The sequence below is a fragment of the Panthera tigris genome, chromosome A1 (assembly GCF_018350195.1).
Source record: "Panthera tigris isolate Pti1 chromosome A1, P.tigris_Pti1_mat1.1, whole genome shotgun sequence".
Lineage (NCBI taxonomy): Eukaryota > Metazoa > Chordata > Mammalia > Carnivora > Felidae > Panthera > Panthera tigris.
Window position 1 is genome coordinate 184,019,893 of NC_056660.1, and position 26,729 is coordinate 184,046,621.

Consider the following 26,729-nt stretch of genomic DNA (forward strand, 5'->3'; position numbering starts at 1 on the left):
TTCATGTGACTGCTTTCCTCACAGGAGCCGGCAAATGACAAAACACAGCAAGATCCTCCCCCAGAGCAACAGTGCAGGTCTGCAGTATGGAGGTTCCTCAAAAAACTAAAAATACACCTACCTACTATCCAGCAACTGCATTACTAGGTATTTACCCAAAGGTTACAAAAATACAGATCTGAAAGGGTACATGCACGCTGATGTTACAGCAGCATTATCAACAATAGCCAAACTATGGAGACAGCTCAAATGTCCATCGACTGATGAATGGATAAAGAAAATGTGGCATGCATATATATATGCACACACACACACACACACACACATATATACATATAATGTAATATTACTCAGGCATCAAAAAGAATGAAATCTTGCCTTTTGCAATGACACTAATAGAGCTAAGAGTGTATTATGCTAAGTGAAATAAGTCAGTTAGAGAAAGACAAATACCATATGATTTCACTCATATATGGAATTTAAAAAACAAAACAGATGAACATACAGGAAGGTGTAAAAGATGAGAGAGGGAAATAAACCACAAGACATTTTTAACAATCGAGAATAAACTGAGGGTTAATGGAGGGAGGTGAATGGGAGACGGACTAGATGGGTGACAGGTCCTAAATTGGCATTTGTTGTGATGAGCACTGGATGTTGTATGTAAGTGATGAATTACTGAATTCTACTCCTGAAACCAATATTGCACAGTATGTTAACTAAAATTTAAATAGAAATTTAAATTAAAAAAATTAGAGTGATACTCATATCAGGCAAAATAAACCTTAAGATAAAATTGTCACTAAACACAAAGACAATTTATAATGATAAAAAAGTCGATCCATCAGGAAGACATGATTATAAATATATTCAACTAATAAAACCCCAAAATAAATGTAGTCAAAACTGACATAATTGAAGTAAGAAATACACAATTCAACAAAGATAGTTGGAGGATTCAAAACCCCACCTTCAGCAATGGATAGAATAACTAGACAAAATACCAACAAGAAAACAGAAGAAATGAATAACACTATTAACCAGCTAGACCACGCCGAGATCTATAGAACTTTCCACCCAACAAGAGAAAAATATAATTATTTAAGGGCTCATGGAATATTCCCCAGGATATACCATATGCTAGACCATAAAACAGCTTTCAGTACATGTATAAGGATTTATATCTTACAAAACGTGTTCTCCAACCACAATGAAATGAAATTAAAAATCAATAACAGAAGGACATTAGAGAAATTGACTAATATGTGGAAATCACACAATAGAGTTCTAAATGACCAATGGGTCAAGAGAAATCACAAGGAAAATTAGAAAAATACATTAAAATGAATGAAAACAAAATACAACATACCAAAATGTATGGGATGTAGCTGAAGTAATACAAGAAAGGAAATTTATAACTATAAAAATCTATATTAAAACAGAAGAAAGACTTTAAGTCAGCAACCTAACTTTCCACTTCAGGAAAGTAGAAAAAAAAAAAAAAAAAGAGAGAGAGAGAGAGCAAACTAAACCCAATGAAAACATAAGAGGAGACAAAGGAGGAAAGAGTAAATCATAACAGAAAGATATAGAAACTGAAAATAAGAAAATAGGGAAGAAAAGATAATAACATTAGAGGTATAGTCCAGGAGGTCCAACATCATTAAATGAATAAGAAAATAAAAGAAATGGAGATAAGTGAACCATCCAAACGAGAACTATTATTATTATTATTCAAGAAAGTTCCCATAATGGAAGGATATAAGCTTCCAAATTTAAAAAGGTATATTAAGTTACCAGAAAAATGGATGAAAATAAATGTACATCAAAACACATCAATGTGAAAATTTCAGAACATTAGGAAAAATACATCAGAGCATACTAAATGGCTTGATTGTGAACAGTGCCTATAAAGCCATAATAACATATACATTGCATATTGGAATACCAATCTAACAAATTTCAACTAAATTTATTGGAAAAATACGATTTCATTTTGTGGTAGGGATCAAGCAGGAAATAGAGCTAAATCTTCCTTGAGCTTTCTTATTTGAAACTGCATAGATAACACTTAAAATTTTTAAATCAACAAATAGCAATAAAAGCATGTTATTTAGAAGCATGATGTTAAATTCCAAAATAAGTTAAAACAACTAAAGTGGTTTCTCTGGAAGAGCAAAACAAGAAGAGCAGAAGAGAGGGAAGCAGGACTAAAGTAAAAGAACACAGCACCATTTTAAAAGAGCAGGAAGATTTGAGGGGCGCCTGGGTGGCTCAGTCATTGAGCGTCCGACTTCAGCTCAGGTCATGATCTCACAGGTTGTGAGTTTGAGCCCTGCATTGGGCTCTGTGCTGACCATGCAAAGCCTGGAACCCACTTCGAGTTCTGTGTCTCCCTCTCTCTCTGCCCCTCCCCTGTTCATGCTCTATCTCTCTCTCTCTTAAAAACAAATAAACATTAAAGAAATGAAAAAATGAAAAAAAATAAAGAGCAGGAAAACTTGAAATATACAGGGACAAGAAATATCCTTGCAATAGGAAAGTAGACATATTTACAATGAAAGGTGGGGCATGATCATTAAAGAACATATTGACAAATGTGAGCCTTAGCAGCATCCTAGAAGGCATTCTATTTTTCTACATAGAAATCATGGAGTCTCATCAAATCTCTCTCTCTAAAGGAGTGCCCAATGGGGACATTTAGAGGCCAACATTGACAGTGAGGGGACTTCACCTCCCTGCAGCATGTCCTGAAAGAGCTGCTAGGAATAAACATTGTTAAAGCATAAAAATTCAACTAAACTCTGTGCAGATGCAAACTGCAAGAGATGTAACAGAAAGGTAGAATTTTTCTGTGATTATCCTATCAACACTATGTCAAAAGAGAGACTCAAATACTCTGGGCCAGTGACAAAGATAAAACAGGCTGGTGACCTGGATCAGGAAAACAATAGATAGAAAACTCCAAGAGGAAGAACAAGAGATCACTCTAGCTGCTTCTAACAAAGGGATTCATCTACATACTCATAATGGGCAACTAGTAATTAACACCAAAGCTACATATGGTTACATATGCATGTCATTTGTAATTTCTTGTGGGAGAGTGCATATATTTACATAAAATACTTAGAAAATTGTGTATAGTTTAGTATGCAGCATCAGTTCACAACTCAATAAATGCTTTTATTGTTTTCATGAAGTTCTAGATCGGAACTTCATATCAACTACAGTAAGTAAAATAGTAACCATTATCATTCACACTCTGGGCTCCACACTGAGTAGTAGATAGGTAACTACTTCTTAACAAGTATTATCTGTGAACATTTTACCTACCAACAAAAGAGTAAACTATTAATGACAGCTCTCTAAATTTTTCTTGACAGGCAATACTTTACATCATTTGGGATCACAATACATACTTGGGGAAAAGGTGTTGCAACACTTTAAAACTACTCTTCAAGGGGTGCCAGGTGGCCCAATAAGTTAAGTGTCCGACTTTGGCTCAAGTCATGATCTCAAGGTTCAGGAGTTTGAGCCCTGCCTCCGGCTCTGTGCTGACAACTTGGAGCCTGGAGCCAGCTTCAGATTCTGTGTCTCCCTCTCTCTCTGCCTCTCCCCCACTCACCCCCCATCTCTCTTCTATCTCTCTATCTCCCTCTCTCTCTCAAAAATAAATAAGCATTAAAAAATTTTTAAAAACTACTCTTTAATACAACAGCTAGAAACTTTTCTTTTGTGGCCTAAATCTGGCCCACAGACCTATATTAACTTTTACAAGTATTATTATTAAATTAGGTGTCAAAATATAAAACTTGGAAGATTTTGCAAAATCCAGATTTATGGATTCATGTTTCTAAAAATGTTTAATAGTTGGTTAGAGCTAAGTAGAGACTGCCCACTTCTTTACCCCAACCCCTCCCTGTTGACCAGCATCCTACCCTGTCTACCTGGCCCCATGGGCATCTAACATTGGGGATCTTGGCTCTAATTGCAGGCGCAGCCCATCCTAATGGCCTAATGAAGCTTTAGGCCAATGGACCTGGTTTAGAACCATGGGTCTAGCTGACTCTACTGATGGTAGGTAATTTACTTACTATTTTAAGCCTCAGTTTGTCCATTTTTAGCAAAGTAGGAATAATTTTGTCTTTCTCATAGGACTATTGTGAGGATTAACAGGAAAAGTGCAAGTATTTCAATTGAATGCTTGGCATATATATTCAATAAATGATTCCTTTCCTTGTAACTGAACTTTTAACCAATTCAAACACATTCAGCATCTTCAGTCTTTTGGCACACTTCTGAGTGAACTTTACATGCAAGTGATTACACAAGGAGTGATTGAAGATAAAAAGATGTGCATAACCCTTGCCTTTAAGAAACATGTAAACTAGCAGAGAAGGTAAAACCTAAGAGCCAAACAAGGTAGAACCTGATACCACAGCACACCTATTTAGAAAGGTCAAATTCCAAAACCAAACCAAATGCTGATAAGGATGTGGATGAATAGGAACACTCATTCATTGCTGGTGCAAATGTAAAGTGGTACAGCCAGTTTGGAAGATAGTTTGGTGGTTTTTTACAAAACTAAACATATTTTTACCATACAGTCCAGCAATCGCTCACCTTGGTATTTATTCAAAAGACTTGAAACTTTCGTCCACACAACACCTGCGCATGAAGTTTATAGAAGCTTTATTCATAATTGCCAAAACTTGCAAGCAACCAAGATGTTCCTCACTGGGTAAAAGGATAAAATGTGGTATACTGAGACAATGGAATATTATGTAGTGGCAAAACAAAATGAACTATCAAGCCATGAAAATACATGGAGGAACTTTAAATGCATATTACTAAGTGAAAGAAACCAATCTGAAAATGCTACATATGCTATGATTCTAACTATATAACATTCTGGAAAAAGCTATACTATAATACATGTAAAAAGATCAGCAGTTGCCAGGTTTAAGGTGGGCAGGGAGGGGTGAATAGGTAGAGCACAGATTTTTAGGGCAGTGAAAATACTCTGTATGATACTATAATGAACATGTCTCTATACATTTATCGAAACCCATAGAGTGACACAAGAATAAACTATGGGCTTTGGGTAGCTATGATCTGTCAATGTAGGTTCATCAATTAATGGCAAGGCTATGCAGGTTTGGGGGCAGAGAGTATATGGGAAAACTCTTTATCTTCCCCTCTATTTTACAATGAACCTTAAACTGCTCTAAAAAAGTAAATAAAAAAAAAACATAATAAGGTGACAAGCAGGAGGGAAAATAAAAGGATAGAACATGATGAATGCAGAAGTAAAAACAAAATGCAATAGCTATACTGAAGTCACAGGTGATTAGGCAAGTGTTACTGCATTTTGTACAAACATTGGAGGTACTTTTCTATGTGTTACCACCTTCCTCACTTCCATCTATACCAGTACGGTGCAGGGGAGGGGGGAATAATCAAGGCTTCACTTAAAGAACTGAAAAACCACCGGTCTTGACAGATTCACTTGCTATATACCCAGCCATGTTCTCTACAAAAAGAAACAGCAGCTATTGCTGCTGTTTTAAGATAGGATGTCATACCTAGCTGTGGAATAACATTTGGAAGACTCTACTTTAGATCTGAGTATACATGGGGGGAGGGAGAAGGAGGCCAATTTTTAAGAACAATCTTAACTTGTCTGATGGGACTCACACTTCATCTCAAACACAAATGTGCTATTAAGTGAATCTAAAATAACTGATACAAATCTCTCCGCTGAGCCAGTGGGAAATTCCAACCTTTATAAGTTGGGAAGTGCTAAAACAGCAACCTTTTAGAAAAGAGTATCTATCTTTTTGAACTGTTTCTGGGGAATTGCATATAAAGCATTCTGAAAACAAAAATACTTCCCCATTTTTCCAAGATCTGTTTTGCCAGCTTGATACGAGGTTGCCCAGGACAGATATTGTCATGGCTCAAAGTGTTTGCAGAATTATATTCACAGTTTAAATGTTTTCCAATATGGTGTTTGAACATCAAAACCAGGAAAAAAAAAAAAAAAAACCCTAAGGAGATGGGAGGGGAAGATAAAAAGAAAAAAAGAATTTCTTAATTCTTTAGTTCCTATAAGACGTCTAAAGGAATTTATTTTCTCTACCAACATTCTTGTCACTTAATAATTTGATAGAACTTTCTGAAAAATGTCTTTAGGAGATTTACATTTAGAAGAACTAGGCACAACATTTTGACTAACTACACTAAGCCATAAAGTGACATATTCTGATTGATTTTATATGGAAAAGAAAAACCATATGCTAAATGTTTCTGTCTTCTTACAGATGGGAAGTGTAATTATTGGTCAGGTCCCAGGAGTTTCAGAAATGGTTAAACACCCAAACTTCATCTTCTAGTTAAATCTGAGTCATTCTTCTAATGATTAATTCAGCTTTGTAAAACGATACTCCTGTGGCAACTAACTTGGAATAAGAAGTCAATGACAAAATCTTAACTTACTTTACTGGGTTTATATTGTGGCACAATTGTCAAAAGATAACTAGATTTTTTAAAAGTAAGGAGTAATTAATATATAGGAAGTCCAAGGTAGACTACAAAGAGGAATTAAGAATATTTGGAGCACATCCCTAATATGTGGAGCTGTTATGGACTGAATGTTCATGTCCTTCAAAATTCACATGTTGAACCCCCAATCCCAATGTAATGGTATCTGAAGATGGGAGGTAATCAGCGTTGGATGAGGTCATGAGGGTGGGGCCCTTATGATAGGATTATAGGGAGAGATAGGGAAAGGAAAGCTAGGCTTCTCTCTCTGCCCCCACATTCTTACACAGAAGAAAGGCCATGCGAGGACACAGTGAGAAGGCAGTCATCTGTAAGCCAGAGAGTCCTCACCAGAATCATGCCAAACACGTTGGCACCCTGATCTTAGATTCCCACCCAGCCTATGGTATTTGTTATGGCCAGCTGACTAATAAAGTCTGTATCCCAGAACAAAGTATCATGCTCTAACATCCTTTAGAGACATCTTTTGGGATCTGCTGCCTGGCGCATATCCCTACTGCTGACAACTGACTCCTCCACCCACAGGGTATTGATGGGACTCCTCTCCTGTCCCTAACTGACTGGCTTATGAGTAGAGACCTAGTGACCATGCTGTTGTGAGCCATACTGGAGCTTGAGGCAAAAGGAAAAATCAGCAATAGTGATCCTGTCTATATTTATAATTTTGTATTTTGTTCATCATGCAGTTTTTTGTATTAATTTGTATTTTTTCAAACATTGCATTGAGGGGTGCCTGGGTGGCTCAGTCAGTTGAGCATCTGACTCTTGATTTTGGCTCAGGTCATGATCCCAGGGTGGTGGGATAAGGCATGTCAGGCTCCATGCTGAGCATGGAGCTTGCTTGGGATTCTCTCTCTCTTTCTCTCTCTCTCTCTCTCTCTCTCTCTCTCTCTGCCCCCTCCCTCCTCTCACGTGTTCTCTCTCTAAAAAACAAAAATAAATAAAAAACAAAAACATTACATTGAAATATTATTTATCTGTATTATTGATACTTTTGGGCATCACCTTAAATTTTACACCCGAGACCTTACTGCCTCATCTTAGTTTCATCTCTGCCGACAAAGCTAGGTGTCCCATGAATTTGGGAAATGGTCTAATAAAGACTGGTCAAGGGATCTTAAATGTAGCCTCAATACTACATTTGGTCTGCAGACTGTGGCTATGTTTAGTTTTGCCATTAATATTGTTTAATTTGAATGCTTTTAAGCAAGAAATGCATTCTGTATATTGCCACTGTCCCATCACTCACTATTAACTGAAATGTGGCCCAGCTCCTGAAGGCCTTTGGGCCTGACTCTGGCCTAGTGAGTGGGAATTAATGGTCACTGAGAATGAGAATGTGCAGTCTGGGACCCTGTGATGCCACCATATTCTGCACAAGTGGAAAGAGGCAGGAAAATGTCCAATGGCATAGAGAAAAACGAAGCAAGAGCAAAAGAGAGACCTCTAAGAGAGATTAGAGTGTAAGCTTGACTGTGTTGACTTTTAACGTCCTGTTCCTATCACCCACCAGCAGCTCTAATTCTACCTCTAGTCTGAACCAAACACTCACGTGCCTTCTGAGTAACCCATTTCTCCCCCCCTCCTTCCTGGGCCACCAGCTCCTGATACATGGAAACTAACAATCCTAACCAAGTATCTTAATGAAGAGAAACCACTGTCCTTTTATTTTTTAATTTTGTTTACATTTATTTATTTTTGAGAGAGAGAGAGAGAGAGAGAGACAGAGTACAACTGGGGGAGGGGCAGAGAGAGAAGGAGACACAGAATCTGAAGCAGGGTCCAGGCTCTGAGCTGTCAGTACACAGCCCGACGTGGGACTCGAACTCACAAACCATGAGATCATGACCTGAGCGGAAGTCAGATGCTTAACCGACTGAGCTACCCAGGCACCCCAAACCACTGTCCTTTCTTCCCTACTATTTACTGTGAAATGAGTAAATAAGCAATTCACCAAGTAAATTCTGACCTGCGCAGAGTCCCTAACCTGTAAAAACAGCAGCCATTTGAAAGGAGGAATGATCCTGCACTCTACAGTCTTTGTTGGGTGGTTCATAACCCTGTTGCGCAGAGAATATAGTTAACACTGAAAAACTGGCAAGCTCAGAAAAGCTGGATGAAGACAGCCTCCAGGAGCTATAAAGAACGCTGCCCAGGCTCATGCTGTGAATTACTGTTGGTATAATTATTCAGAATCAATTTTAATCAGGAAACAACACACTCATTTAAATAAAATGAAAATAAAAGCACCAGGAAGAAAACCAAAGTTTGATTCCAAGGAAAACTGAAGACTTCAGCCTCTGCAAAGAAAATCTAATTCTGCCAAAATTTAGTACATTTTACATTTAATTTTGCTCTGATTTATGACTGAATCTCCTGGGTACCAACAGTATATAAAAAACCATTAACTCTGTGGAGGCAATTGTTAGTTTTTATAATAAAAAATGCATACTGCTTATACCATTATTGCTTAGGAAATTAGGGAACAGAGCTCCTAATACCCTGTGTGTGGAATACTGTAGCAAACCACTTAACTTGCAATAATAGAGTATTGACTGGGTACAGTGATCTGTGAGATACAGTCACAGTCAGATTAAGCTACCATCACACTGTGCTCGATAGAGCTTCTCTGATAATACATTTATTCCAATTTAGCCAAAGAATTCCCAACAAATTAGCTTTGAAAAAGCCTAAAAGCCTCTTCCTATAAACTATTTATCATTTTCCCTCTTTCACTTTGTTTTCAAATATGTAATTAAAAGACTGACTTCTTTTCTCCTACCTACCTACAAAATCTTTCAGACTCTGTATTACTGAGCCCTCGACTTAAACGATGTCTGAATTAAGGGGGTTTGTTTCTAAGGCTAATTCCATGTTTACCAAATAAAATCACCATACAAAAAGCATGGGTTATCATTCACAGGTCTTGAAAGTATAACAGAATAAGTTTAAAGCTTTAAAAATGCCTTTCATGTGAACGACACTAGCCCAATAGTGTCAAAACATATAAGTGCACATGCTCTTTCTCAATATAAGCTGTGAATGGTAACCCTCTCCCTCTTCTTCTCCATCTCTTTTCCCCTCTTCCCCTCTTTCCCTCTCCCTTCTTCCTTCTCCTTCTCACACACACACACACCACACAGTCACTCACTCACACACAGACTTTTCATTACTCCCTAGTTAATCGGCTGAAGCAATCTAGCATATTATACAGTGACAGGATATGGTAAGATATCTTCTGGTCCCTGTCACTACTCTTTAATGGACACTGGAACACTTCATCTGAAGCCTTTCCTTTGCATCCTAATGCTGAAATCTATTAGCATTGTGGACAGATTCTAAGCATCCATGCCAGATGAGTTTAGGTAACAATAAAAGAGGTATCTCCCCTGGAAAATGTATCCAAGTTACAGGTCACAGGAGGAAAAGCCTCAGTGGGTATGACTTGGTAAACAAAAAACTGGCATGTCCCCAAAACATTCCTCTTGCTTTATCATAATTGGATTTATTCCTTTGACTTCAGGCATCATCTACCTCCAAAAATTATAAAAATGTGGGTCTTTGGAACATATTTGGGGAGGATTCTTCATGGGTCTCTTACCTTCATGCAAGTTTTCAGAACAGAGGCACTGACAGTTTTTTCCCTAGACCATCTTGTCAAGGATGTTTGAATAGCAAATAGCCTTGGAAGATAGAGTCAGTTTTCCTCTGAAACAGAGGACAGATTTGTTTTCTGACCACTTTAAGAAAGATAACGTCTCCCTCCAAGGCAAAGGTTGGTCAGGTTTGCCAATAGCCCTTTTTTAAAAATTGGGGTTTCCTAAGCATGACATTCCTCAACTGTGACATAAGCCCAATGCATGCATAATATTCCCCTAGGGCCTCCTCTGCATCATCCTATGGGACATGGGGTCTAGGGGAACCAATGAGATTGTGGAGCTCTGCCTGCTCAGCTATAAATGATAAAGTCTTTTGTCTCCACCCAGGAGTCTCATATCTTCAGCCAGTATCTATGAAACTGTCATGGGCTGACTTGTTAGTTTGCAAGTAGGGTAAAATTTCAGACCATCGCAGTTCTGGACACTCACCAGACTTTATGAATTAACATGTAACTTGAGTATGACCAACTCTTCCCTCACAAAAATAACAAATTACTTGACTACTGAATTTTAATGGTTCTCAGATGTGCTTAAAATATTCCCCAGTCATGGGGTGCCTGGGTGGCTCAGTGGGTTAAACGTCCTACTTTGGCTCAGGTCATGATCGCATGGTTTGTGAGTTGGAGGTCCGCCTCAGGCCCTGTGCTGACAGCTCAGAGCCTGGATCCTGCTTCAGATTCTGTGTGTCTCTCTCTCTGTGCCCTTCCAGCCCTCTCCTCCCCACTCTCTCTTAAAAATAAACATAAAAAAAATTTTAAATACATTCCCCAGTCCCTGTTACTGCCAATGGAATGCCTCACATGTACTCATGAACCAACATGTCAACTGTAGCCCTTACACAAAATTGTCATGTTCTCCCTCTCTGTGCCAACTGCCTCCATAGGTGTTCTGGGCTTCTTGTCAGCAACTGCTGACCACATCCACCCTGTGAGTGGCAGTATCCATGGAAGAGCAGAGAATTTTCCAAGATGTCAATTCCAAAGATGCCAAAACAGTGCTTAGAGACTTCCCTCTCTTCTATTCTGTGCCATACTCTGACATGTAGGCCTGAAATACCACTGCTTGGGCAGAGAATCCCTGAAGCCTCTTATAAGAAAAAAAAAAATGGGGCTCAGTCGGTTCAGAGTCCAAGTCTTGATTTTGGCTCAGATCATGATCTCACAGTTCATGAGTTTGAGCTCCCTATTGGGCTCTGCTGACAATACAGAGTCTGCTTGGGATTCTCTCTCTCTCCCTCTCTCTCTGCCCCTTCCCTGCTCGTGATCTCTCTCTCTCTCAACATAAATAAACAAACATTTAAAGAAATTATAGCAACTTTTGACCAGGGACCCATTAATAAGTGAACTCAAACCCATTTCATTGTATGAAGCAGAAAGACAAAACAAGACCCTCATCATTTTTGCCTCTCCTCCTTCATGTAAGCTTTATTGTAACAAAACTCCTTCCTTCAATCAAACTAATAACCCAATTTTCTTATATCAAAAGGTAAAGATAAATTCTAGGCAAGTATCTAAACCCTCCATTCATCCTATTAAAAGTTTTATTACAAACCCTTTTAGTTTATAAAATTATCTGCCAACCAAGAAACAGAGAATTACACCAAAGAAAATGAGGCTGCCTGGCTGGCTCAACCAGTAAAACGTGAGACTCTTGATCTGAGGGTTGTGAGTTTAAGCCCCATGTTGGGTGTAGGGCCTACTTAAAAAAAAAGAAAAAAAATTAAGAAAAGGAAAACAGAACACATGTTGGATAATATTGTAGAAGAAAACAGAAAGGGGGAAAAAAAGGCAAAAAGAAATGGTCCAGACTTTATAGGTACATGGAAAGTGTGCACCTAGGCATTGAACAAGTTCCTCGCAGAAAGGACAACAATGTCAAGGTTATCTTCATTTTGAGCACCCCTATACAGGGCAACAGTTTTTTGCATATGTACCCCAAGCTTTGAAACTGTAATGTTTTTATCTAGATGGTGATGTTCATTTGTATATTCAAATATGCTACCTTGTGATTATGAGAAGCGATATATGTGAAACATAGGTGGAATAGAGTAATTGTACAATATGAAGCTAACTCAAGACTAAGTTTTTATCTCTCATTTTCTGTCTCCATCCTCCAGAAAAGAAGAAAACGTAGACTTGCAAGGAATAAGAATACTATCTGGATTAGAACACCTCCCAAATTTCACATTCAGTCCTGCCATTCAAACAAGGATTTGGAAGCATTTTTCCTAAACCAATAATTGAGTGGTGTCTTCCAATTTCCAATTTCTCCCAGAACTTAACTTTTCTTTTCTTTTTTTTTTTTTAATTTTTATTTGTTTATTTTGAAAGAGAGAGAAGAAAACAAGAGCAGGGGAGGAGCAGAGAGAGGAGACAGAGAATCCAAAGCAGGCTCTGCGCTGGCAGTACAAAGTCTGATGTAGGGCTCAAACTCATGAACCGTGAGATCATGACCTGAGCCAAAGTCAGATGCTCAACCAACTGAGCTACCCAGAACTTGACTCTTCTTAAGCCATTCTACCACCTTTATCCCCTTTGCTCTTTGAAATAAGAATAAGAGAAACTGGATGAATTGTATATAGTCACAAGGAGATCATGGGGGGGTTAAACGTATGAAATGAACTGTAAAAAAATAAATTAATAAATATTGTTTCAAGTCATGGGGTTTTCTGAGAAAAATCCACAAATAAAAAAATACCATCTAGAAAGCTGACAGTTTTACAAATTGGTCCATAAAACAGTAATGCTCCATTTTTTTTACTAGCCTAAAAATTGTTTAGTTTTGACAGAAATGACCCAAGTAGCAAGGACTTTATTTCTATAAGGAAAGTGATAAATACGGAAAATATAGCCAGGACCAATTTTTGCCAAAAAATCAGAGGAACTAAGTTACTTCCAGATGAGGATGAAATGACATCTAACACAACCTAAGAGTGATTTTCTTGACAGAGATTCTCAAGAAGGCTGTACCATCACCCACACTTCTAGATCTTTCTGCTACCCTGACCCATTTCTGTAACCCCAAGTTTGAGCCTATATTGATCACTGAAACAATGCTCAGGCTACACATTCAAATAAGAAAATTTTCATCTGAATCTTCATCATGAAAGAGGAGTTTTGAGAAAAATCTCTTATCCTTAAGAAACAGATTCTCCCAAGGCTGAGCCTTTTTTCTGGGAGTAAGTTAAACTATTATAGAAATACTCAGGGCGTGCCTAGGTGGTTTAGTCGGTAAAGCGTCAGACTTCAGCTCAGGTTGTGATCTCGTGGTTCATGAGTTCTAGCCCCGCATCGGGCTCTGTGCTGACAGCTCAGAGCCTGGAGCCTGCTTCAGATTCTGGCTCCCTCTCTCTCTGCCCTTCCCCTACTCATTCTCATTCTCTCTCTCTCTCTCTCTCTCTCTCTCTCTCTCCCTGTCAAAAATAAATAAAAACATTAAAAAATTTTTTTTAAAAAGAAATACTCGGTGCTCTGCTGGATCATGTATGATGAGGTCAACAGCACAGGTTTGGTGGAAGCCAGTCTCATGTTCAAAGCCCAGCTCTGCCATGCCTAAGTGACCTTAGGAAAGTTATTAAGATAGTCCTCAAACCTAGTTTTGGTATCTCTAAAAATATGAATAATAATACTACCAAACATGTTGTCCATGAAATAAAACTGTAATGATCAATCATAATATATGAACTAGAATGGCAGAATTGTCAAAGGTCTCAAACAACTTTAAGCAAGAAACACATGGAATAACATGCTTTGAGATGAGATACACAAATCCTTGCAGAAAGACAAAGAGGCATTAAAGAAGTAAACAGTTATTCACAACTTCTCCTTCTGGAGCTGTTTTGCTTCTCCAATCTCTAGAGGCTGTTGAAGCTTCAACTCCTATAAACAGGAGCTGACAGGTAATGAAAACAGGCTCAAAACAGCAGCTGTGGGTCACGTAATCAGCACCGGCTGAGAAGCCCTAAAACCTCGTCCTGGCTCCCTGCTGATTGGCCATGCTTGGGGCACCCACTTAACCTCTCTGAGACCCTGAATCCTCAGTTGTAAAATGAGAGATTGAACAGCATAGGTTCTAGAAGGTCCACTGGAGCTAATGAAAAGCATTCTCAATTTCTACAACTCTACTAAATCAAACACACAGATGATCCAAAAAAGATTGCAAGTCAGATTACCTTTACCCCAGAGAAATCGAGCTTGCATTACAGGGAGCTCATGCCTTGTTTGGCAATGAGCACACAGATCCACTGGGCTGGGCATCCAGGTGACCCTCATTTCTGTATAAACACTTCTGCTGGCGCCAAGAGCTGCATCCAGCCTGGAACCAGAAAGGAAGAGATTAAACTGAAGGCACAAACACCTGCCTCAATACCTGTAGGGAGCTCTAACCATCTTGACAGGCCAGTTGTGGTAATTGTCCTGTCTTATCCAATAAACCAGCTATTCCAGCACTGAAAGGTTGATGGCTCCTGTCAGTTGACCATAATTCCAATCACTTCCATTGCACATATGTTTTATTTGCATCACACCTGTACCAACACAGACCAGGAGAGACCAATTAAACTATGATTAGTATATATGCCACCTAAATCTGACAAAGGGCTGTTCTCAATGAAATCAAAGAACTATGTTAGGGAAAGCCAGATGATAGTTTAGGTGTGAGAGGCTAGTACCAATGACATTGAGAATATACCAAAATATCCCATATTTTGAGACATACCAAAATAGTTCTAAAAGAAATAAGACTTGTTAGTTATGTTTTCTACCACTCTCGGTAGATGAAAAACTTTGATAGTACGTGTTCAGACAAAGAAGAGCATTCCATTTTAAACGTTTGCTAGTAAATAAAGTGGCAAAGGAATAGGATCCTGTAGCTTAACTTATATAAGTATATCAATTGCTGGGGCATCTGGACATTAGCATCTGGATACAACATCATCTGGACTATGGAAACGCCAAACACAAATATAGGCAAGGACATTGTCCCAACTTGCCTCTCCAACTGTATTCCTTAGGGTACTGCCAGCTGCTTTTAAAAATAAAACTGTTACATCCCATGAAAGTGTTCCTGGTGAGTAGGCCACTCTCCTCCACATGGAGATTTAGAGAACAAGGGTCCTTCCATCTTGTGACTCGGTCAATTCCTAGGCCTCTGGAATCTCCTGTATCCAGATGAGAGACAGGGGAAAGGAGAGTAAGAGAGACTGGCCCAGGAAATAATACTTCTGCTCCTTTGCCAAAATGGTCACAAGGCCACATCTGCATGCAAGGAGGACCAGGAAATGTAGTCCCCTAGGTGGGCAATTTCCTCCCAAGGTTGATCCTGTACCATGGAAAACACAGCACTAAATTTTTTTGAAGAGCTATTCTCTTCTACAATCACATACTCTCTTATATAAATATTTCTACTTAGGAGCTGTTTTTAGATCCCAATTATTTTAACTTGTACCTTATCATTGACTAGAAGTGTTACATCACATATTCCTACCTCATCATCATTAGTAATTTTATATAGTATCGTGCTGAATTTGTTTTTTCAAGATATTGGAGGATATCCAACCAGACAATAAAGATACCCACAGGTACGCTATTAGGTCCAGATGTAATAATAGAAGCAGGAATATGGTACCATTGCCTTTCTTGTGAGGAAAGAGAAACTACTGATTTGTCTTCACTTTTTTGGCTACTCTGATTCCAGGCTTCACATCCAGTATGGTGACAGCCTGGTTATAATGTCTAACTTTGCTTCAGGAACCTGGATCATGATGTGAGTCCAAACTAGATTTGCCATCAACATGGCAAAGCTCATTTTGACACTCGTGCCAAAATCAGGGTTACAACTCATGGCTGTGCTAACTGTGGGAGGGGAGTATAGATGATGGTTAGAGGTTGTGGTCCAAGATGATAGATGGCATGCAAGAGAAGGAAGAGATGTGTTAAGAATGCCTTACTCGGCATATCAGTTGAAGTCTCAAACTCCAGCTTGGCTTACATTTCTTATTTGAATTGTATCTTGTACATCACCTTTACAAGTGATGGAGCATCCAGGGATGGCTGGACTTCGTGGGAAAAAGACAACAGACTGATCAATGTAAAAACAGAACAAACCCCAAAAACTCTCATTCACAGGAGCTACACTGAAGGAAGCAGGAGAGTGTTCACAGTCCAGGTGATAAGAACCACCAATCCCCACTTTATAAAATTGTAATGGCAGTGTCTCTTTTGTCCCTGTGTATAGCTAAGAGCCCCACCAAGATGTGTCTTATGGACAGCCGGTAGGAGTAGCTTATGTCACTCAAGTAGGGAAAATGAGACCACGAGACATTCAGGACAGCAGGAAAAGACAGACCTTGTAATCATAACTTAGCAAACTTCAAAAAACCTGTTTAAAAGGGGTATTCCGATAACATTTGTTTCAATGAGATCATAATATTTGTGCCATAAAGCACAGACTCTATGAGCTGCAACTTTTGTCCAGGGTAGTAAATCATTAAGGATCTCTGGGCTTAGATTTTTAACTTCTAAAATGCATGATGTAAAGTTCTGTTGATTATAGAGAATCTGATTTTCTAGTCAGCATCCACCAAAAGCAGCAACAGAAAATGCCTCTGTAGCACAGTTCTGCTGACTTATGATCCCTACTTTGCCGACTCTCATCTGCTTCTAGGCACAGCTGTTTTTAAATGGAACAGCACTTTATGCAAACAGTGCCAGCATGGCCTCAGAGCAAGAAAGCCCAGAGAATAGGAGTTAGAAATCAGTATTTTATAGTTGGAGCCAAGAATTTGGACCATCACCTGCTATTTTTGATACCTGTGATCTTACATGGCTTGCTCTTTGCTGAAATGCACTGCCTGAAGCAGATCTTAGAGAGATGTTATGGCAACCCAGTTCTCTGAGTCCTTGTGAACATCTATGAGCCTGCCAAGAAGATGAGCAAATAGAAGGATAATGAAGAAGGTTGTGGTATGCACAGCGCCTCCTCTATCTTTGCTCAACCTCACGGAGAAGACTGCACCCAAGTCGATAATTACAAGATTAGAATCCATGTGAGTTTTGTTTTTCTATAGAGTTCAACAGTGCATAGTTTCTATTTAAAAAAAAAAAAAGCCTAAACGTAATGAATCCACTCTGTAGGATGCTTAGAAGAGAGTAGAATTTCAGAGCCAACAAGATTGGAGTCATCAACAAGAGTAGGACCCTTGGAAAACTAAGAGAAGCATACTCCTTAAAGAGCAACACTCCCTTTGGGACCCGACAGAATGTTTCATAGTCCTCAACCTCCTCTCCTCAGCCCCTGGCTGCTGGCTACAAACTGCCATAATCCTACATCTTCCAAGACTTCCTAAGGCCAGGATTTAATCCATTAGGCAAAGTATAAATTGTAGTGTTTAAGAGCAAAGGCTTTGGAATAAGTCTGCCTTGTTCTATATCATGGCTTCACTACCTACTATATGATCATCAGTAAGTAACTTAATTTCTATTAAGCCTAATTCACACATGAAGGAAAAAGAGCTATAGATAGATAGAGAGATAGATAGATAGATAGATAGATCTTCTAAAGTAAATAGTAGTCACCTCTGGATGGAGGGATTAGGCTTTAAATTACTTTTATTTAATTTATCTGCATTTTCTAAAAATATTTATAATTGAGCATACTTTATTTTTGTAATAAGGAAAGCAAACATGTAATATAATAAACTTAACTAAGGAAATGAGAGCTTAAGTGAAATAATTGTTTTCATAGAATAATTCTTTAATGAATGCAAACAATAGTTAGATTTTAACTTTGTTCCTCTAAATGTTATAAAAATGCCAAAAATCAATTTGAAAATTAGTTGATGGGCTTAATTTTAAAAAAAGGCAAACAAAACCACAGCACCAATGTAGTAAACTAAAATATGAGGCCTCCCCCATCTCCCACTTGGTCACTTGGTTCCATTCCTCCAGGCCTTAACTGGCATAGAAACTAGCTCCCTTGACAGTCCCATGGTGCTTCATATACCAGACTCTGTGCTATTTTCCAGATATATACCTCCCAGGCTTACCACAAAACTGTCCTTCCAAAAGATTCCAGCAAAATGAAACATTCTATTGGAATGTTTTTAAACAAGTTATTGAAACACAGAAAGGACATTGCTTTCAAAGTTTAGCCTATTCCAAGAACCCTGTTGAGATTTTTGGCTCATTCTCCAATAGCTCTAACAAAATCCAACTGATAGAGGCAGTCTAACTTCATGATAGTTGATGGAGCACAAGACAACCTGATCATCAAGGAACTTCATCAAGGAAAAAACACACATCATAAGATTGACAGCAGACTCCTAAAGAAATGAGAAATCTACAATCCCATGCATACAAAAGAGGAGATGAACAGAATTACAGAATAATCCTCAAATAAGAGAATCGGGCATAGTGGGCAAGCCCTGGCAGAGACAACATATACTGTGATTGCCCATGAAAAAATTAAAGTGCTGGAAAACAACTGCATTGGTCCCTGCTTTCAAGGTGACTTCACTATATTTTGAACGACAAGCTTCAAATCTATTACTCTAAATAAAGTGGAGGATATGCCTCCAAATGCCCCCAGATGAGCTTTGGAACAATGTCATTGTAATAATGGTAGTGTTGCATGAAACCACCCATCCCAAACTAAAGTTACTCATGCAACTAAAGAAAAGGCTCCACAGCCAAATGTTCCTCTGTTCTCCTGCCCTGCATAGCTATAGAGCCGCTCATCCCATAATCACGACTCAATAATCTACCAAAAGAATGCCTATTCACTTGTGCTGGAGAAACCCATTCCAAACTCCAAATTCTATATATAAGCAAGAATGCCAAAGTAATAAAAGCTGAAAAGAAAAATAACCAATCCCTATAAACAGAGCTTATAAACAATATGGAATAGAAATTTAAATATGTAATAATTATCTTCAAGAGATTTGATAGGATTTATAGCTATAAAAGGGCTCTTTGAAAATCAATCGTCAGTCTGCAAATTAAAACCATAATTGCTAAGATTTTTTTACACTAAATATATCAGTGAAATACCAAAATGGAGATCAATTAAAACTGAATTAACCACATGAAAACCTATCAAAGAGAGAAATTATAAGACTAAAAACAAGAATCATGATAGAACTAAGAACTTAGATCTTTCAAGATAGATCTCAGAAAACCAGTATCTGTCTACCATGAATTCTAGAAGAATGACAAACATGTAGAGAGAATATAATGAAAGAAATAAATATCAATTTTCCTTGACCTAAGGAAATGTTCCACAGGACATGGCCCACTGTGGAAAAAATAGCTAGTTGCACACGAATAGCCTTTCTCCCTGACTTCTTTTAATAGAACCCTGAGAATTTTAGCTAATCACAGAGGACCAGGCCAAATGATCTGTCATCCTCTCTTGCAAACCGGTCTTGTGACAAAATTCTCACCAGTAAAATGTGGATGAAAGTGATATGTGCAATTGTAACTCATTTTCTGAAAAGAATGACTTCCACTTTCCCACTCCTCTTCCTATTAATTGAAATGCAAATGTAATGGAAATGGATATTTTAGACCAAAGATCATCTAAAATAGTCATGCCCATTTGTTTACTTACTGTCAACAGGCTGCTTTTGCAGTACAATGGTAGAGTTGAATAGGTGTAATAGAGGCCTTATGGACAATAAAGTCTAAAATACTATCAGGGGACCTGGGTGGCTCAGTCAGTTAAGTGTCTGACTTTGGCTCAGGACATGGTCTCATGGTTCATGGGTTCAAGCCCTGCATGGGGCTCTGTGCTGTTGGCTCTGAGCCTAGAGCTTGCTTTGGATTCTGTCTCTCCCTTTCTCTCTGCCCCTCCCCTGCTTGCACTCTCTCTCAAAAATAAATAAACACTAAAAATAAAAATAATAATAAATAATAAACAAAATAAAATACTATCTGTCCAGTTGCAGAAAAAATTTTCCAACTCCTGGTTAAAATTTCAAAGATTGACGACATATGTGTTGGTAAGGATAAGAAGCAACCAGAATGTGCAGCATTGCCAGTGAGAGTGTAAAGTATTAGAGGCACTTTCCGATACTGTTTAGAACACAGTGTTAATAAAGTTAAATCCACAGCTGTCTTGTTACACAGCAATTTCACACCTATGTATATTTCCAAGATAAGTGAGTATATATCCACAAAACACATGTTCAAGACTGCTCAGAGCAGTTTTATTCATTATAATCAAGAGTGGATAAACAAATTGTGATATATTCATGCGGTGAAAAGCTACACAGCAATAAAAAGGAACAAATTACTGTTACACCTAATGACACAAATTAAACCCCCAAATATGCTGATAAGCACAGGACAGATACCAATAGAATTTACTATATGATTTCACGTATATGAAGTTCAATAAAAGGAAAAATTAGTTTATGAGGATAGAAATCAGAATGGTCAGTGTCTGTGGAAGGTGTGTACTCACTGGAAAGGGCATGAGGAAGTCTTTCGGGGTGCTAGAAAGTTCTAGAACCTGATCCTGGTGGTGATTACATGTACCTACATTTGTAAAAATTCAGCAAGCTAGGCACTTAAAGTTTGTGTACTTTATTGTATACATGTTATAAACGAATTTAAAAAAAAAAGAAAAAAGCTGAAGTAAACAAACAAAAAAGAATCAATGTACAAGATAGTTACTGTTGATTAATTTTTGTCAAAGAAACAGTGCAAACCAGCAGATTAAATATATTTCCTGAAAATGTAGGACTTAAAAATGTAACAGGCTAGGGGCACCTGGGTGGCTAATTCAGTGAAGCAGCCTACTCTTGATTTTGGCTCAGATCCCTATCTCATGCTTAAGATTATCTCCCTCCCTCTCCCTCTACCCCTCCCCTCTTCATGTCACGCTCTCATGTGCTCTTTCTCAAAAAAAAAAAAGAAAAAGAAAAAGAAAAAGGTAACAGCTAGAATAAGAGCTTATTCACTTGCTTAAGAGATAAGACTATGTGCTCCTTAGTAAGAAAGCAACTTCTAACACTAAAATATTTTAAAATAAATAAATTGAAGCATTCAGTTTCTAGAGAATTTTTTTTCATTTTATTTTAGAGAGAGAGAGAGCACTCATGGGCGGGGGAGAGGGGCAGAGAAAAGAGAGAGTTTGACAGAGAGGGATAATCCCAAGCAGACTCCATATTCAGTGCAAAGCCCAAGGAGGGGTGAGATCCCATGACCCTGGGATCATGACCTGAGCTGAAATCAAGAGTCCAATGCTTGACCGCCTGAGCCACCCAGGCACCCCAGAGATAAGCCTACTAAATCATGAATAAAAAATAAGTCAATGACAGCAATATTCAACAAATATTACAATGTTTAGTGAAAAGAATAAGACACCAAAAATGCACACAGTATGAGTCCATGCATATAACAGTCAAGAACAAACAGATTTAAAGTGTGTACATTTGGAATGCATGCTTAGGTGGTAAAGCCATAGGAAAACAGGAAAGCGAGTCTCATTAAGTCAGGAGAGTAATTACCTTAGGCAATAATAAAATAGAACTTCCCTGTGATAAGAAAGTGATGGAAGAGAGGGGCTTCTGGCATGCTGGTAATGTTATTTCTTGATCTACATGATGATTACACTGATGCTCATGTCATTACTGTGTTAAATTGTACATTTGTGTAAGCACTTCTTTTAATGCATGCTCTATTTCACATAACCAAAAGGTTTAAAATGAAGTAAAGATACAGAGGATTTGAATAACAAGGTTCATCACCATTAAATATATGTTCTTTCTTCATATATAAGTATGAATAATATATTCATAGAGACAGTTATAAATTCATATGAATTAAATATGTAATATACATTTTTTAAACTTTATTTTGAGAGAGAGGGAAAGAGAGAGCAGGGGAGAGAGATTTCACAAACCATGAGATAATGACCAAGAATCGGATACTTAACCAACTGAGCCACCCAGGCACCCCTATAATATACATTTTATATATGTATACATGTGTCTGTGTGTACCAAACAGAGAAGACACATTGCATTCAAATGCCTATAAAACATTTTTTTCAAAAGTCCATCATATACTTGACCAGAGATGATTTCATTTTTGCAGCAGATCCATAGTGGCTGTGAGTTTCCCATGCTTTCAGTCTCCAAGATGAAGTTTATGTGTGTGTTGCTATACTGTCATTATTTATTGAGTGTATGGTAGGGGTTGGGAAGATAATTCAGCTTTTCATTCATAGATTTCAAGGCACCAGGAATCACATCCATCCACACTGGACATAGGACAGTGCATTATCCTGAAAGCCTGGACTTTGACCTGGATGAGGTAAGTGAATGGGATTCTGGATTGTCTTTCTTAGGGAACAGTATGTGAAGAAAGGTGTTCTGAAATATTTAGAAGCCAGAGGAACGAAGTAGGGTAAAGATGACTACAGATCACCAAAAATCTGTGTTACACTGCCCCACATAGTGTAGAGTTGTCTCAGAGAAGTGGCTGGTCAGCTAGGGACTACATTTCCTAGTTCCTCTTACCCTGAGTGGTAGTCATGTGACTACATTCTAGCCAATTAAATGTAAACAGAATTGATGACCATGACTTCCAGACCTGACACATAAAGACCCCCACCCAGTACTCTATCCATATTGTCACTTTTCAGCTGGCTAGAATGGACATGATCCCCCAGGGTGACCCTAAAAACTACTTGTTTAGGGGTGCTTGGGTGGCTCAATCAGTTAAGCATCTGACTGATGATTTTGGCTCAAGCCATGATCTCATGGTTGTGTGGTCAAACCCTGGGTCGGGTTCTGCACTGGGCATGGAGCCTGTTTAAGATACTCTATCCCTCTTCCTCTCTTACTTCCTCTCTCTCTCTCTCATACAGTCCCCAAATGACTGTATGGATATGCAGGTGACCCTCTCTAACTTTCCACCTACACGGTACTCCTTTGTGAGCAAGGAAGAACTTCTACAGTATCTGAGCCATTATTCATTTTGGGCCTATTTGTTAGAATAGTTAGGCTACACTAATTAACGCTGGGGAAAATAATAGTACCTACCCCACTGTGTGGTAGTGGAGGGTCAATGAAATCATGAAAAAAGAAAGCACAGGGCCTCATACATCTTAAGTGCTGAGTGTGTGTTAGCTTAGTAAGTACCCAGGAAATTATGACAAGGACTTTAGAGGCCTCAGAATGATTAAGTTTCAAGAGATGAGCTCTTGAAAATAAAGGAAAGTGATTGATGACAGTCTAGTCAGTCCATTTCTTTCAGTTAATCACTCCTTCCTCAAAGAATCCTCTGGGCTTGGTTTTAGGAGCAACACAGTAGGCAGCCACAGCACATCTGAGCAAATAAAGCTGTGAAACCAGCTTGATATGCTAACCATCAGGGACAATGATGAACCAGCTGGAGACTCTGAGATGAGTCCCTAACATGAGTGAACACAAAGAAGGGAATCCTACATAAATACGTGTGCCAAGGTAAAGTTTTTTTCCCTGCTTTTTCCATTTCTGCTTTCAGCAAGCGCATGTGCACGTCCACACACGCGTGCATACACTGACACGCAGATAGATGGCCGCACTGCAAAGAGTATTGGTGATTTTATTGATGGGTCTCTCAAATCATCACTAAAACAAAAATAAGCTGTTCACTTCACAGCTGGAGTCAAATGGAGTGATGACAGTTGTCTCACCCTTCTTTGATGATAAATGAGCCTTCCCCTGCTTACGCGGGTCCTTGACCCAAATTCACAGTTATTCCAGTGACCCAGGCAGACCTTTGAGAAGAAAAAAAGACACACTCACAAATGCCTAATGAAGCTTGTCTCAACTATTACTATTGTACCCTGTCATTCTAACTATAATTGATTTGCTAAGGTAGCTTTTTTTTTTATAAACAGCCTAGCAGACAAAATACCTAATATAAATTAAACACATCTCTCTCTCTCTCTCTCTCTCTCTCTCTCTCTCCCTCTCTCTCTCTCTCTTTCACATTTCACCAGCCTTACTATCCCATGTTTATTTTAAACTTTCTATGAGCTTTCACATTCTCCTTTTTTATCTTGGAAGTAGGCAAATAAGTGTCTGGCCTTTAAAAATGCCTTTGGTAATAGGATCTTAGAATCACATAAAGAGAACTTCATCCCCTAGACAAGCTTTTTCATAAGGCGCAAATTTCTGTCGATTGAAGGTGACTATCTAGAATCATCTTTGAAAATAGTTGGGAAACTACATCAGAGCTTTATAGGAATAAATGCCATGATCAAATAGCAATGTCTACAAAGACAGAGTATGGTGGCATATTAAAATATAGTCCTTCTTAGTTAAAGAAGAAGAATACATAGAAAATTTCCAGAAAGCAAGGTATCTAGCCTACTGTGTAGATATAGATATAGATATAGGTAACATATATAGATACAGGAATCAATATATAGATATTTAGAATCTGAATCCTTCAAGGGAGATAATACAACTACACTTCAAAGCACCTTCCCCGAAATTGCTTATACTTGTTGGTTGTTTCCTACAACCATCTACTATAAACCCCTTGTGTCTAAAAACGTAGAAATAAAATTAAACAGCTTACTCAGAGAAAGAGAGGGGAAGAGCTGTGAGAAGTAACGGCCTGAGATTTCTATGTTCCTTTCAAGAAGCAAACTCCCTGAGAGATCCTCGAGCCTGAGATGCTACTGGGAGCCATGTGCTTTGTGGCTGCCTGGATGTCTTTCTTCAACAATGGAAGGGTGTATGTTAACAGCCTGTAGTAACAAGACTCCATTATTGCAGGAACATAACATCTCAAAGGGACTCCCAGCTACCCAGAGGTTGTAGAGAGTTCCATTTAGCACCATCTTTGTGAGGCGTGAACACCTGACACAGGATGAAAGTGGAGGAGCCGGCCCTGGGGAGGAAGGGCTTTTTCCCTTTCAAGTTTCTGAACTCCTCTAGGTCTGTGGAGGTCCAAACCACAGAACCAAGGAAACTCAAAAGGAAAGCAACAAAAGGAGCCACAAATCAAAAGCGCCCTCTCCAATGTACAGCTCCTGCTGTTCTGCTTTCATTACGCACCAGCGTTGTCTGAATGGCTAGCAGCACCTCAGCCTCCTTGTACAAAGTCAACACACTGTATTGAGGAGTGTGTACAACTTGCAAAGGAGCAGACTGGCTGCCGGCTGAATTCTCCAGTCTGCTCCAGTCTCCCTCCATGCTTTTTTTCTCTGTGGGGCTGGGAGCTAGGGAATTTTCTTTGTCCTGTGACTACGAGGTTGCTTTGGGATCTTTAGGAATACCATCAACCCTATCGCCATCACCACCCATCCCTCTATAGCCATGTTCTCCCTGAGAACTGTCCTATAATTGGGACTTTTATTTGCCCACCTGCCACACATGTCCTCTTCTTTCCCCTGGGTCCCACTCTGCCACTAATTCTTTAAAGGTATTTATGTTAGCCAAAGCTCTGTGTTGTAGGAAACAGAAACTCACTTCAAACTGAGAAGGAGACTCTGGATAGCTCACAAAAATAAAGCAAGATCCAGGTTTTGTAGGGCCCAAAGCTTAAACAATAAAGTGAGGGTATCTCTTTAATTTCAAATGCAAAATTAAGTATGAAAGTGAGTATCAAAAAAGAGAAATCACAGCAAACTGCAAATCTTTAAATGTTGACAAGTGTCACAAATACCACAAAACCCAGAAAAATATCCTAATGTTCTTGTTAATTAACTGACTGATAATGCTTCTGTAATAACTTTGTTCTATTCCTTTTATCTGCTTGCTCTTTGATCACCTGTCCATATGACAATAGGTTTTTACTCTAATTTTCAAGGGAATAATAAGGTAGTTCAAGTCTTTCTTCTAGCATAGTGATCAAAATTCATCACGGAAGGTGGGATGACGTGCAACATCACACACAGGTGTACTCCCTGTTTGTAGTACTGAGATCTGTCCTCTTTTAAGACAGAAACTCTGACAAATCAGTTTTCATGATTCACAAAAGAAAAAACATGATGCATTTAAGCTGCCTGAATTACATAATCAAACATATTCCTCCACACTTCCATTTTGACTAGACGTCAGTAAAAACTGAATCCTCCCTCTATAACTTTATTTTTTTTTCAATATATGAAATTTATTGTCAAATTGGTTTCCATACAACACCCAGTCCTCATCCCAAAAGGTGCCCTCCTCAATACCCATCACCCACCCCCCCTTGCTCCCACGCCCTATCAACCCTCAGTTTGTTCTCAGATTTTAAGAGTCTCTCATGCTTTGGCTCTCTCCCATTCTAACCTCAATAATTTTATATTTCTGATTATTTAAATGTACAAAACTCTTCTAAAAATAACAATAAATATACAAAGTTCTTTCAAATCTGTCTTCTCCTCTTCTCCCCACACACACTGGGTGCTAACAGCAGTACAGTATTTCCTGTACTAACCAGGGCACACTTTCCCGCTGCATCTTCCCTGCAGGAAAATGATTACGGACCAGGGGGAGGGGAGAAGAGGTGCGGAGTGGAAG

General features: G+C 38.6%; 1 long non-coding RNA gene across 1 annotated transcript in view; it reads right to left on the reverse strand.

Moving 5' to 3' along the window:
- Positions 1-3,891: 3,891 nt before the first annotated feature.
- Positions 3,892-26,729, reverse strand: part of LOC122240404 — a 69,918-nt gene continuing 47,080 nt past the window's right edge. The window contains exons 6-7 of the long non-coding RNA XR_006220101.1: positions 14,395-15,381; positions 3,892-4,737 (exon numbers count right to left, since the gene is read on the reverse strand). This is a non-coding gene — a long non-coding RNA (uncharacterized LOC122240404). The remainder of the gene's footprint in view (positions 4,738-14,394; positions 15,382-26,729) is intronic.